Raw genomic sequence first — 13,618 nt, forward strand, 5'->3', positions numbered from 1 at the left:
GTCGGCGTGGGGCGTCCCACGGACTCCAGATGCCCCCACGACCTCGTCGTGCATCCCCTGCCCATTATCAACAGTACCTGGTCGCGCATCCCCTGCTCCACGGCCTCTCCTGGGCTCGGGCATCTCTTCCCCGACGTGGGTTTCTCCACGGGCCGCGAGTGGGTCTCTGCCCCGCCGAGCACAACCTGGCTGCAGGGGGCCGCCCGCCATCTTCACACCGATTGCGAGGGAAACCTCAGCCCCAGCACAGCTCCTCCTGCTCCATCCTGACTGACCGGGTCGCTGTGGCTGTTTTCCCTCAGCTCTTAACCCTCTCTGGGGGAGCTCGGCCCGGCGGCACCCCGGCAGCGAAGCGCTTCCCGAGCCCCCCGTGCGGCTCCCCCGGCGCCATCCTGAGCACGTGGCGCCGGCCGGGAGCTGGGAGCGAGGGCAGCGCCCCCCGCCCCTCTCCTCGCCCCTGGGCAAAAAGCCCCTTTCCCGCCCCTTTGTCCCAACTTAAATAGGGCAATTCGCAGAGGCGCCGATTTGGCGCAACCCCCCGAGGGAGATGGGACTCAGATCTGGTGGCACAGGGAGCAAATCCCCTCTCCTGCCACCAGAACACCCCCCCCCCATCAAACTGTCACAGCATGAAAGATGACAAACCCCTCCAGGTCCTCAAGTCAGTCGGGCTGCTGTTAATCACCCTCCCCAACAAAGAGTGCGTGCCTCCTTTCCAGGCAGACTTTGTCAAACTTCAGCTTTAATGAACCTTCCTCCATGGAAGGCCCTTGACACCAAGGTGACAGAACTCTCCACCTGCAACTCGTATTTTTGCTTTGTCACATCGACGGGAGCATGAAAATAAGCTGGTTTTCAATCAAACAACCCAAGGTTCTCCAAATCTTTCGTATTCAACTGGAGTGAATTATTCAGCGAATTATTTTGCTGTATTTAATGAGTTCCAGTTTGATTTGACTAAGTATAACTTTACAAACACTTCGTGCCTGCTCCCATCCATGTCAATAGCAGCCCTGAGATATTCCTTTAAAGTCATCTTTAGTGGCTTTAGGTTAGGTCTCATTAATACAGTAATGATTTTACTAAAGAGCTCACATGCTAAACCCACTCTGCAGAATACATTAGCGAAATCACTGCAAATGGGCTGAAATAAATAACTTTCTGGAGCTTTGGTATGCAGCTCCAGAACGTCTAAGCAGTTGTATACTCGGATGGTTAAATGAAAGCCATGTTTCCGTAGAGAAAACTGATGTAATTACACGTGACACAATGTCAGGACAGACACAGGGGCACGGTTACAGGCTGGCAACGGGGAGGAAACGGTTCCTGTCTCATCTCAGCTACTCTGTGTAAATTTGGGTATTTTGCCTGATGTGCCTGGTGCCTCAGTTCCCCCCTCCCACCCTCTGCTCAGCCTCCCCGTGTGGGTTTTGCACAGTGCATTGGAGGTTCACCCCCACGTCCTGATGTACGTAGATAAAAATATTCAGGAAAATCGGGAGGGAAAAAAAAAGTTACATGAATATCAGACTCCACGTTGGCTGGTTTCCAGCAGAGCTGTGTCTCATGGGTCTGGTGGAGACTTTTTGTGTCATTAAGTCTCCTGTGTCTCCCTCCCCACCAGCCCAGGCTGTGGCTCTGACATCAAATCGAGGACGCGATGATGCCACCAGCTTCACTCAGGTCATTTGTGGGGACTTTCTCCTCTGCTCAGCTGCTGTTGACAGGAGATGGCAGAAACACCACGAACGTCTGTTCCTGTCAAACTTGCTTGAAAATAGCTAACACGTTCAAAAGTTACGGAGGTGGCAGAAAATACAAATATGCAAACACGTGCAAACGGCGTGTAGTTTCTTTTGAGCTTAATTTCCTTAGGAAAATGGGCTAAACATCTGCAGAAAGTTTTCCTATGCACAAAGTCACATCTGCGTGTAGGATCTCACCAGGAAGACCGTGTCGGTCGTCAACTGACAGGTGCACCAGCAGCAAATGGCAGTGCCCCTGCCTCAGTTTCCCTCCTGGCAGGGTAGGGATGGTGATGCTAACCCCTTTTTTTTTTTTTTAACTTATTTTGAGACTGACATATGGAAGAGCGACCTAAGAGCAAGGCATTCAGTATTAACTCACCAGTGGCCAATTTTGTACCTGGGAACAATATGTGTTTGATTGTGCCAGTGCCGGTAGATTGCATTTCATAAGGGTGTCCCTGGAAGGAGCCATAGCCAGGATCTTTCTCAGTGGGAACAACCATGAGCTGTGATGTATCACTTCACTCTGGAAACATTTATAGCATGCTCCTCGCAGTGGGCATCTGCAAAGCAGCTTCTTAAGCTTTTATCACAGCAGGGTAATATCGACAACCAATGAACTTTCCCTTTCCGTAGCAGTTAGAGAGGGATAGGTATTAAAATCCTCCACCCGCTCAGCTCCCCGTTGACTTTCATCCGTGCTAAGCAACTGGCTTATCACGGGGTTATGTCTCACCAGGAGAGAGGTTTTCAGCAACACACTGTTCAAGCGTCCGAAGGGATGCAGCACACCAGCCCCAGCCATCCCAGCAGCTGCACATCAGAGGCCAGCACCTTCGGGTGAGCTGAAATACCCATCATTTCCCTAAAGCTGGGAAAAATCACCTGCAGCTGCAGGATGACACTCAAGAACCCTTGTTGCAGCACCCACCCCCCCACCCCTCCCATACCCAAGGATCCTACTGCAGCACCCACTCTACACCCTGCCCGAGCTGGGTCCATCAGACTGCATGGGGCTGTGCCAATTTACATGCTCCAGGGCACAAAATTTCCAGTGGGAGATGACTAAGGGACCACAAAGGCATCCTTATTCCTAGGGACTGAGAAGCTCGGCACTGGGACAAGGTAAGAAAAAAGCTAAAAAGGTGGAATAAGATAAATTCAGACAAACATGATCATAGAATCATAGAATGGTTTGGGTTGGAAGGGACCTTCAAGATCATCCAGTTCCAAACCCCCTGCCATGGGCAGGGACACCTTCCACCACACCAGGTTGCTCAAAGCCTCATCCAACCTGGTCTTGAACACTTCCAGGGATGGGGCAGCCACAACTTCTCTGGCCAGCCTGGTCCAGTGCCTCACCACCCTCAGAGGGAAGAATTTCTTCCTTAGATCTCATCGAAATCTCCCCTCTTTCAGTGTAAAGCCATTGCTCTGTGTCCTGTCACTCCATGCCCTTGTCCAAAGCCCCTCTCCAGCTTTCTTGTCGCCCCTTTAGGTGCTGGAAGGTCTCCCCAGAGCCTTCTCTTCTCCAGGCTCAACAATCCCAACTCTCTCAGCCTGTCTGCATAGCAGAGGTGCTCCAGCCCTCGGACACATCCCTTTGATACTTTGCCTCCACCCCGTCTGCCTCTTCCTGTCTGTCTCTTTTCTTTGCTCATGACTTCAGCCAAAGGTCACTAAATCAATAAACAGATTTCCTGGTATCCAACCATTTGGGGTCAGGATCTTTTAATAGAAGGGAAGGACTGTGCCCCTGCATATGAGCGTGGCACCCAGCGCATCGCTGTATTTATTATCATGATCGTTATTATTGAAATATCACTCACGATTCCGTTATCGATTTTGGCACACAAAGCGGGGATTCAAATCTGAGTTAAAATAACAGCTCCACTGCAGCGCTCAGTATTGATGGACAGGGAGCCATAACACTTACTGGAATGAAAGGCTCGGGGTGCCGCAGGGTGGCACGGCAGCGCTGTGGGAGTAAAGCATCATAATTTTGGACTAAGCTCCATCGCATGGTTTTGAGAAGAGGTCTGGAAGAGGAGAGGACCAAGAGTTAGAGGGGTGTCTCAAGTGGGATGCCTGCTGGAGATGCATGGTGTGGCGCTTGGCTTCTAAACATCGCTGCATTCACATTCTTCTCCCTAAAAAATTTGGAAACTTGCTGTTTAAAATCTCCTGGATCACCACTCCCGAGACAGAGCGAGGCTACTACCTACTTTCCAAAGGCCGGTCAACAAGCTGTTGCTCTCACAGATGAGAGACATCTTTGGGGTCAGCTCCTGGAGCCGTCACCTTTGGGTGGCCGCAGATGTCTCGGTGGCAGAGCAGGGCCTGGTGTCTGTGCCTGCAGCAGGACCGGGATACACAGGCTCCAGCTGTCCGGTTTGATTCATGGTGCAATTTCAGAGGCTCTGAAATACGGTGTTATTTGGATAGAAAAAGCCAATGTGGTGACTTTGCCAATAACTTTCTGTTGAATGATCCTGCATTCAGGCCCGAGGAAAGGGGACATTAGCAGCTGGCAAGGCAAAAAAAGATATTTTTAATTTTACTGTTGTTTTTTTTTTCCCCTCCTCTAACACGTGTTACCTCCAAAAGCAGAGCCTGAGCGAGCAGGGAGGAACAGCAAGGTTATCATCAGCCCCGGGCACGGCCAGGGCAGAGCTGCGGCCTCACAGGGAACAAGGGCAGGACAGGCATGGCTGCTGCAAAAACACTGTGTCCTCTCTCCTTTTCATCCTCCACATCCATCTTTTGGGGGTGAATATAACCTACCTCTCTCTCTACACTATCCTAAATTCTTTCTCTGTCTATCTCTCCACTTAGTTTTCCAGCTATTTATCTGCTTGCATCGACTAGATTAGATAAAGATTTAGGTGTAAGGACGGATGGAGATGGATTGGTAGAAAGCTACCCAACCATCCATCTGTTCCTCCACCTATCCATCTCGCTTCTTAAGTCCTGATACATTTCCCATCATAGGGAGCGAGCTCTCTTCCTAGATGAAGACTGAGGATAGATAGATGGATGGCTAAGTAGATCTTTATTTAATCTATCCATCTATCTATCCTCCCAGACTGACCTATCAGCCCATCTCGACTCCTAATTTTTTTCTCTGCCTGTCTGTGCTCAGAAACCCTGCTCCATCCAGCTCCCAGTTAAGGATTTACTACAGCTTCTCTCATCAAAGAGCAAATGCATTAGACCCTTTTCATTACCCATAAAATTACTTGCATCGTTCCTTGTTTTCCCCATTGTTTTAATGGAGAGAAGCAGAGCCTGAAAGCTAGCAAATACCCAGGTGCTCCCCTCAATTAAAGACCATGTTAATCATCACCAGCAAGCCAAGAGCAGCATGCCTGCAGCCGAGGGTGCACAAGGGACCCCAGCCCACAAGATCATAGAATCACAGAATAGTTTGGGTTGGAAGGGACCTTCAAGATCATCCAGTTCCAACCCCCCTGCCATGGGCAGGGACACCTTCCACTACACCAGGTTGCTCAAAGCCTCAACCAACCTGGCCTTGACCACTTCCAGGGATGGGGCAGCCACAGCTTCTCTGGGCAACCTGGTCCAGTGCCTCACCACCCTCAGAGGGAAGAATTTCTTCCTCAGATCTCATCAAAATCTCCCCTCTTTCAGTTTACAGCCATTGCCCCGTGTCCTGTCACTATACACTCTTGTAAAAAGTCCCTCTCCAGCTTTCTTGTAGGCATCTAAAAACCCCCTGTAGCTCCCCTAGCATCAGTGGATCATATCCATTTGGATGGCACCGGCTTATAAATCGCTGGTTAAAAGCAGCCCACCACTGGGCAATTTTCCCATGAAGGAGGGAAGATTTGGTTCTGCAACCTCTTGATGTGGGTCTGATTAAACACCCTGCTTCCATCCCCTCTCTCTCTCACGTCGTGCCGGGTAATTTATGACGGCTCACAACACACGATTGTAAATGTTCCCTATTGCTCTGGCAGCACTCTTCCCTCCCTGGTACGTTATTCCCCCACTGAAGAGAAATGAGTTCAGCCAGTGACGATTGCTGCTGCCCTGGAAAATGTTCCAGCGAGACTATATCACACCTTAAAAAAACGAGAAAATGAAAGGAGAAGGAGAAAAATATTGACCTGGAGGCCAATTAAGTCCTCAGCACAAGGAGGAAGATGGGACTTCAGAAAATGTCTATTTGGTGAAACTGAACTTTTGCATAGAGCAGACTATATCGAGCCCCTTCCTTCCTGCCTGCCTCCGGGACATTTTCGTCTTTGTTCGTGTTTCAGCCTTGATATTTGCAAAATAAAAGAAATTTCTGGTTTGAAATGATTCTGCGTTTCACAATGTTGAGCTGATTATCGTGAAATTAATTATTACAAACAGAAAGTTAACACGGCAGAAATGGAAACAAAAACCTCCCCAAAACCGCCACGGGAATTATTTGCACAGATCAAAAGCAATTTACTCTGCCAAGCTTTCATATTGCAAACGGTATTTGAGAGCTCCTCTTTCCACCCCAGCGTGGTTGGCAGAGGAGGTTTGCTCCACTCAAAATGCTTGGCAGGGCAGGAAAATTTTTCTTCATCCAGTTCAAGTTTCAGGCTCGTTACTTCGAACTGGAAGGGGGGTCTCAGCAGGTCGGGGAGCAAGTCCCCCAAAGAAAGTGCCAGGGATGAGGCATCAGCACGTTCCCTCCGGCACATCTGATATTGATATTGCAAATTAAGGATTAGGAGCTGAGGGTGGGACTGCCCGGCTGGACGAGGCAGGAGTGTTGTGCAAGGGTGAGGTGCCTTGGGTGCAATATATTTAGGGAACTGCCAGCAAAAATGCCCGGGCAGGCTGGAGGGGCCGGCAGGCATGGCAGGGCAGGGAGAGGGCAGCTGCCTGTCTGCGGATCTCCTGTCCCAGGCAGTTTGTCCTTCATTTCCTGAGCTACAAATTCACTTGGACACATGTTCTGAATTTAGAAACAAGCACATTCAAAGGGATTCATATTTTATGAGGCTCCTTTTAGGGGCATATTGTAAAAGAAATGACTAAATCTGATTTTTCCATTCTTTCCATTCTCTTAAAACTAGTTAACGAGTGTCAGGAAACATAAAAGGACCTGCTTAGGGTGCACCGTGAACCAAAAGGTTCAAGAGCCTGTGAACATCCCAGAATTTATTATGTGCCAATGAGACATTAAAGGTTAGAAGATGACTTTTCCTCGCACAGCAGTCCAGGAGAGCTTTGCCATTATCACCCTAAGCCAGGTTTGGGGAGGAATCAAGTTAAACATTACCGACCTGGAGATCCAGAAGCGTGCTCCACTCCTGCTGTGTGGTCCTGGAGATGGGTTTTCCATCTTCTACTTTATTTTTCATTTAATCTTACAAATGGCACATGCAGAATTACATCCAAAAAGGCTGAGGCTGTAAAGTCCAGCACTCAGACCTTTGACAGCTCAAATCTGCCATTTTAATATTTGTAGATCTAGAGATATATGCGCATATATACACTTAAGCTGTCCACTTAGCACTGACAAAATGTCAGGGCCTTACCTTTTCCGAAGTGACTCACGGTGTTCCGGCTGCCTGAGCGGACAAACTGGAGACACAACGCAGATGTGCTGCAGGTGCAGAAAGCAGCAAGCCCTACTGGCTTCCCACAAAAGCTTCTCGCCAGGAATGAAGGGTCCTCAAAACCACAGCTGCCCTTTGAAAATAAGGACAATATTTGTGTGCTTGGCTAGGTCTACATTAATGACTGTTATATGAGTTTAGAGGGGGTGCTTTGGACTGGCCCCAGCCCTATCCCATGCTCCGGACATGACCGGGATGCTCCCAGAGAACATCTTCCTAACCAGGTGTTGGACAGGCGCCAGTTCATGCTCTCCAGGATGGCTCCAGAGTGTGAATCAAAACACAGCTGATGGGGTCAGCCAGGAGGATCCCTTCACAGGCACACAGAATCATAGACTCATGGAATGGTTTGGGTTGGAAGGGACCTTCAAGATCATCCAGTTCCAACCTCTCTGCCATGGTCAGGGACACCTTCCACTACACCAGGTTGCTCAAAGCCTCATCCAACCTGGCCTTGAACACTTCCAGGGATGGGGCAACCACATCTTGATCCCAACTAAGACACTAACAGAGATGTCCCACGAGGGCAAACTCACCGTTTCTCACCCCCAGCCAAAGCTCAGAGGTTTGGAAATCCAAGTGTGCTAAATTTCTCTCCACCCTCTCTAATCTATAAATCATTCCCTAGCCATTTGTTTTGGGGAAATATATAGTTCCTGCCACAACCACTGAGAGATAAAGCATTGTAAGTGTTACAACATGTGGCTAATCCCTCTAATAGATCTCTCGCTATTAATTTCAGTACTTGCTTTGGCTTTGCCAGGCCCTGTCATTATTCCTGTGGATTATGTCTTCAAGGTGGCCTATCTGCTTTATCCAAATACTTTTCATATTTCTAACTCCAGAGCACATTTAGCATTCAGCACAAACCAGCCAAACACTTTGCAGAGCCGCTGAACTAGTGAGGCATAAATCTGCCACCCGTCTCGCAGCGAAACAAATGTCTGCAAGTGAAGAGGAAGAGGGTTCCTTACTGTATCATTTAGCAGCGATGTTCTCCAACACAGGTACAGTTTGCTTGTTCATTCAGTAGCGGGAAGACATGTTTTCTCAGCAGCCTTGTAGGGCAGTTTGGAAAAAAGTAGCGTTGACCCGAGAGTCATCAGAACAAATTTGGTCCCATTTGCGCCCTTATGATTGATCTGCTCGGGCATATTGAATGAAGGTCAAGTGGCGAAGTTTCCTTCTTGTTCTAATCCTGGATGGATTTTTAAGAGACAATGGAAAGCAACTGAGAAGCCTCCTTGTCCTTCCCAGAAGTTAATGGGCCCTGATGCCTCTCAACCTGGTGCTGAGAGACGTCAGAGCTCCAAGGATGAGTTTCCAGTGGGCATATCCCCATAGTCCTCCTGGGTCCCCAGCCAGTCGTGGGCTGCGTTTGCAGCCCAGTATCTACCATCCATACAGAGAAGAGCCACGCTATCAATGACCGTGCCCCCTGGGGAAGGATGAAGTTTACAGCGATGAATTCTCCCACCTTGGCTTGAACTTGTGCCCAGCAAAAGTGAGCACTGCTGGAAGAAAGGACAAATGAAAGAATCCAGTGAGGACATCAGGAACGTAACCTCCTAATAGCACATTGCAGCCTGTTTTGAAACGACCACGTGTGCTACCAACCAGATGCATCCAGCGAAAATGCTGCGTGGCATCAACTCACGGGCAGCTCAGCTTTGTGATATTGAGCCAGGCAGAGAAATTGAGCCCTGGACCCTCTTTTCGAGTCCTGAGTCCCTCACTCACTGCCTTTGTTGGGATGCTAAAGCCAATCAGGAGATGCTGAACCTCCTTGGCTTGTGTTCATTTCTGGTAAGCAGTGACTATTAGTATTCAGGCCAAAGACCTCACAGCATTATACAGTTCAATATTTTCTGCCCCTGTAACAAAGGCAATCCATTTCGCATGCAGAACGCGGGAGTGCAACCTTTTGTTACTCGACTTTCTTAAATTTTTATCTCAAAAATCAATGAAGGAATTGGAATTCCACATCTCATTTTATGGTCAGGAGAAAAAGAGGGAGAGCACAAGGGAAAATGATGAAAGAGGGGAAAAGGGGACAAAAAAAACCAAACCTAGTTGATCCAGATATGCTCATAAATTCTTTAACAATTTAATTACTGGGCATTTTGTGCTTTGATTTTAAAGCTTTGATTGAGAGTTGGTTTTTTGTTGTGTTTTTTTTTTTCCCCTGCAGAGTCTATAGAATTGCTTGTCTTTTGTAGTTGATCTTCTTGGAGAAAGAAATTATTCTCCATCCAATTAATCTAATTAGAATGTAATCAAGTTGTAGAGATCTGTGCAGCAGTGTGAGTGATTAGGAAAAATTACCTTTCCGCAAAGAGTTTAAATTTAATTTTAGTTCCATAATCTAAAGCCCAAATAAAGGAAAGTGTAATTTGCACTGCAATATTTCGTGCCATGCTGCCTGTTTCCTGGGTAGAAAAGCAAATTTCAGCTGTATTCACAACAAACCACCCTCGTGTTTCACAGCTCAATTTGCATAAAAACAATGGTTTCCACTTTCCAGAAGGAAATGGGAAGACACACTCTGCTCACGATCACCCAATGGGTGGTTGAGAGCAGAGCTGGGGTTTTAGTGCTCCAGTCTAGTGTGTCTAGTGTTTAACCCACCCGACCGTGGCCCGGAGATGCTGCCAGCAGGTGGGTTACGAGCACCAAGATGCTTTTGCCAACCGTGACCATTACCGTAGCATTCAAGTGAGAGCAAGTGAAACCCTTCAGCAAGGAAGAGTCCACAGGAATTTTCTTATTGTCTACATTCTCTCTCCAAATCAAGAATAAAAATTAAAGACCTCGAATTTATCTGTGCAATGAAATATTTTCAGAACACTTGCTTTCCACCACGTCTGGAGGTTTCCAGGGCTGTAAATAGTTCAGGAGATAGAAAAGAATTAAACTGGCTTTTTTTTGGTCATTTTCTAAATTATTCCTTTGGCTTTCAGCCTTCCCATTTCCACTCAGCTGGGACATTTCACTGCAGACACAGCTTTTCTTTCCCTCTGGGAAAGGTTTCAGGGGTAGGAGGCGTACCACCACTCTCAGCTCATCAGTGCATCGGCAAAGCTAAGAGAAGTGTTGCATTAGGCTGCATTAAATGTCACTGAAGCTGGCGACCAGAGTAGCTGCCTTTCCCATTAGACAGCTGTAAGCCATTACTAGCACCTAGATCTCAAAAGCCATCTACGTTTCAGAGACCTGGCCCACCCAAAATCTTGCACTATCCCACTAAGTAGATTTAAAACGTCCTTCTGAAATTCAGGTAACTGTCTTCCAGGGACATTCAGTCCCCAAAAACACATCTCTGCTGAGCTTGGGTCTGCTTCTTAGACAAGATCTCCACTGAACTGCTGAGCTTCATCCTTAAAACCCCACTTCCATGTTGACGAGTCAAAAACCAAGCAACAGAAATGTTTTTGTGATGGACCACATAGGTAGATACTTGCATGCATACATACACAGGGGCATAGCCTAAAAGGCTAATGAGGGCAATGATTTTTAATACACCCCATGAGAAGGTCCTACTATGCTTAAGCCAAGATCTGAGGCTAAGAAGTGGAGATGAGGTTAGTACTCTGTTAGTTGCAGAAATATCCAACCGAGACTCATTCCTATTTCCCAGCCAGGGCAAAACACACTGAAAAAAAAAAAAAAAGGAGGGGGGGCAAAAATTGATTTTGTGATAATTCTCAACTTTATGAATTCCAGAACATGTATAACATTGTCTACACTAAAATAAGCACTTCCCACCCTCTTCTTTTTCCAATATTCTGAAGCATTTTTAGGGTGTAAATCTTTATACAACAGAGCTGGGAGGAGCGGGGTGACTGCTCAGTTCCTTCCCCTTCATATGACACTGATCCCTCGCCCCAGCCCTGGCTGTAGTAACAGCAATGACGATGAGGACGTTGTCCCCTTAGGACCCCTCATTGAGCAAGACACGACCACCCACCTTAGCCCTTAAAGGAAAGGGGTGAAGGGAAAGGGAAAAAGAGACGGTGGGAAGGAGAGTGAGAGAGAAGGAAAAAAAATGAATGGCTTAAAACTTCTATTACTCTTCATTACCTTCTGCTTTATGTAAGTTCCAAGGTTCATTTACCAGCTGTAAGTAGCCCCGTGCCTTTGTGTGTAAGAGCTGTCACGCCTATTGCTCCCATTAATGTACTGCGTGAAGCTAAAGGTGGCTCGGCTGGTGCTGCGAAGCCAAATCAATGTAACTAATGCACCTCGTGCAACAAATCCGTAATTGTCCGTCGTCCAACCAGATGGATGGGCTTGGAGTGTTTGTTGAGAACAGGGGCAGAGGGAGATGACTGCTGGTGGGAGCTGGAAGCGACGATTCTCCTGAAGCTCAGAAGATTGCTTGAAAACCTTTCCTTTCTTTGGCAAGACATGGCCAGGTGATGTTGTATCAGTGGCCTGAGAGGTTCATTTCAATGAATCAGTCTTTTTTTTTTTTTTTTTAAAGATTAAAATGTACTTTTTGCAGAGAATCCTCAGAAGTCCATTAAATCTGCTGTCTCTCTGCACAGAACCACTGGTTGGGTGTGGCCAGGACAGCCAACCCCCCATTTCTGTATAAAAACAGCAGCGAAGTGAGACGAGGTGGCCTGAACACAGAGGAACATTCATAGTTTACCTGAGGGAATATCATTTTTTAAATGGATTTTCCCTAGTACATATTTGTAGGCTTGCTCATGCCCTGAGCTCCATTCCCACAGGAGGCAGCTTGCAGGGTTTTTTCTTTGGGCCTCTCAAAAAAAAAAAAAAAAAAGAAGATATGATGTAGCTTGATATTCAGGTGTGGAAAGGAAGGTGAGAGCTGCTGACAGTAATGGAACAGCCCAGAATATACACACACTCTGGGTTTTCTGGGTTTGAAAGTTGCGGGCTGAGGTCTTCATCCTGCCAGGAGCTCCACAGGGTTGGTGAGGTCTTGGGTTCACTTCCCAGCTTCCTGCAGACTTCATGGAAATAAGCTGAATTTTCTTGTTTGCAGTCATCAAAATATATCTATAGGTAGACAGGATTACTCATGTCTCGGAGTACATATTTTAGAGAAAACAGTATAAATATTTTGGATTGTCATTCATTAAACGTGTTTCTGGAGTTTGCTGGGAAGGGAGGTTGCAATCAGCTTGGTCTGTGGGACTCTGAGGTCAGCTTTTGAGGAAAAGTCTGACTCTTTCATGTTTCTTGCTTGTCTTACTGCAGATCCCTTCAAAAAAAGGCTCTGAAGAGCCTCTGTGTCATGGTGTCCATCCTTTCTGGGCTGAGGAGCTGCGTTAACATGTGCATTTCAATGCTACGGGCTCTTTTGGAAATCCTAACACTGGATCAGCAGCTGGGATCTAATTCATGGCCCCTACATTGCAGCTGGCCTTATATAGCTATGTTATATGCAATTAAAAAAAAAAAATAATGTCTTCCCAAGTCCACCGATTGGTCTAAATGTGAAGGGCACAGCAAAACCTGGTCACTGCCCCAAAGACCTTGAAACCTAAATACATGAGATGTTCAGAGGGGGAAGGAGAAACAAGCACTGAAAGGGACAGTGGTTTATCCAAGGTCACCCAACAAATCAAAGGCAAAGGATTTTCCAACCCCCACAGAAGTCACTTTACAGCACAAAAATATTTTCTTGTAATGCAAAAAAACCCTCTTTTCTATATTTAGCTGCAGAATTACTCCTGCAACACGTTAGTTCTCCAGGCTCCTTGGACAAAATAATGTTATTAGACCGAATGCCGATGGAGGCAAAGACGATTTGACATTTCATTGAAAATTGCACCCAGGACTATTAAGGAAGAGGAACTTATTTGGATGCGCTGCAGGCACAAACTCTTCAGATTTACACTTTTCAGTCAGAGCTGCCTGCAACCCTCCTGCAAAATCGGAGGAGAATTTCATACTTTTCCCCCCCTTTCTCTCTCTTTACACTGAGACAAATCTCCAGGAAAATTCATTACGCGGTTTAAGTGATGGGATTTATCATTCCATTCAGCTTCTCCAACTCGGAGCTCTCCTTGCTGTCACACCAGCAAGGCAATTCTAATTTGTTTCTTTCATATTTCCCCAAGAAGTTCAACTCTGAATGACAGGAAGAAAATAGAGACGAGAGCCTGGCGTGGCTTGGGGCTATACGTAGCACCGCGGGACGATTTTCTGCTGGTTGCTTCATTGTCTGGGAATAGGAAGCTTTCATAAAAGGGGAGACACTCCAGGCCAGTT

At 47.1% G+C, this 13,618-nt stretch overlaps 1 long non-coding RNA gene across 1 annotated transcript; it reads right to left on the reverse strand.

Annotated features, from left to right (window-relative positions):
- Positions 1 to 3,326: 3,326 nt before the first annotated feature.
- LOC147527077 (uncharacterized) lies at positions 3,327 to 8,881 on the reverse strand. The gene is made up of 4 exons (XR_015222846.1): positions 8,347 to 8,881; positions 7,292 to 7,445; positions 3,974 to 4,275; positions 3,327 to 3,898 (listed from the first exon to the last, which is right to left on the reverse strand). It is a non-coding gene; the product is annotated as an uncharacterized LOC147527077 (long non-coding RNA).
- Positions 8,882 to 13,618: the final 4,737 nt, after the last annotated feature.

Source organism: Tauraco erythrolophus, chromosome 24 (assembly GCF_009769465.1).
Source record: "Tauraco erythrolophus isolate bTauEry1 chromosome 24, bTauEry1.pri, whole genome shotgun sequence".
NCBI lineage: Eukaryota > Metazoa > Chordata > Aves > Musophagiformes > Musophagidae > Tauraco > Tauraco erythrolophus.